We start from the raw sequence: 978 nt of genomic DNA on the forward strand, positions 1-978 counted from the left end.
GTACTGGACTCATTGGGGGAATCACTTCATAGGTTGTGTAGCTGCCTAACCACTGCACTGCACACCTGAAACTGATGTAGAATAAAACAGTAAGTCAACTATAACTATATATATATATATATATATATATATATATGGTAACAGGATGTATAGTACAGCATAGGGAATATAGTCAATGGTATTGTAATAGCTATGCACAGTGTCAGAGGGATAATGGACTAGAGGGGGAGGTTATCACTCTGTGAGTGTATAAATGTCTAACATTATGTTGTTTTGTATATCTGAAACTAATATATAAAAAAATAAAATAGGAGTGGCCGGTTAGCTCAGTTGGTTAGAGCATGGTGCTGGTAGCACCAAGGTTGCTGGTTCGATCCCCGCACGGGCCACTGTGAGCTATGCCCCCTTTAAAAAAAAAAGAGAAAAAAAGAATAAAGCCTAAATATTAAAAAATGAATAAATAAATTAAATTAAAAAAATATTAGGAAAACATCTTTACAACATTTAAGTAGGCAAATATTTCTTAAATAAAATACAAAAAGTATTAAATATAAGTGAAAATAAAATGATAAATTGGACTTACCAAAATCTCTACTCTTCAAAATACTCTATTAAAAACTAATAGAATCCATAAGCTGAAAGTATGTACAATATACATACATAGCAAATAAATTGTAACCAAAACGTGTAAGAAAATCTCACAACCTAAGAAAATAAGCCAACCAATAAAAACATGGACAAAAATTTTCAACAACTCCTTGACAATAAGATGTTCAATAACATTAGTCATTAAAGAAACAAATATTAAAATCACATTAAGATACCATCATGTATGTTCTTAAACGTCCAAAATTTAAAAGCATGAAATTCCAAGGGTTGACTAAGATGAGCAACAAATTTATTTTTTGTGCAATGTGTGGGGAGAGTAAAATAGTGCAACCGGTTTGGAAAACAGCTTGGAAGTATTTATAAAATTAT

The 978-nt window shown here is 30.8% G+C and overlaps 1 non-coding gene across 1 annotated transcript; it reads left to right on the forward strand.

Annotated features, from left to right (window-relative positions):
* Positions 1–315: 315 nt before the first annotated feature.
* TRNAT-GGU (transfer RNA threonine (anticodon GGU)) lies at positions 316–389 on the forward strand. Its single transcript has one exon. It is a non-coding gene; the product is annotated as a tRNA-Thr (tRNA).
* The last annotated feature ends 589 nt before the right edge of the window (positions 390–978 follow it).

Source organism: Rhinolophus sinicus, linkage group LG04, assembly GCF_036562045.2.
Source record: "Rhinolophus sinicus isolate RSC01 linkage group LG04, ASM3656204v1, whole genome shotgun sequence".
NCBI lineage: Eukaryota > Metazoa > Chordata > Mammalia > Chiroptera > Rhinolophidae > Rhinolophus > Rhinolophus sinicus.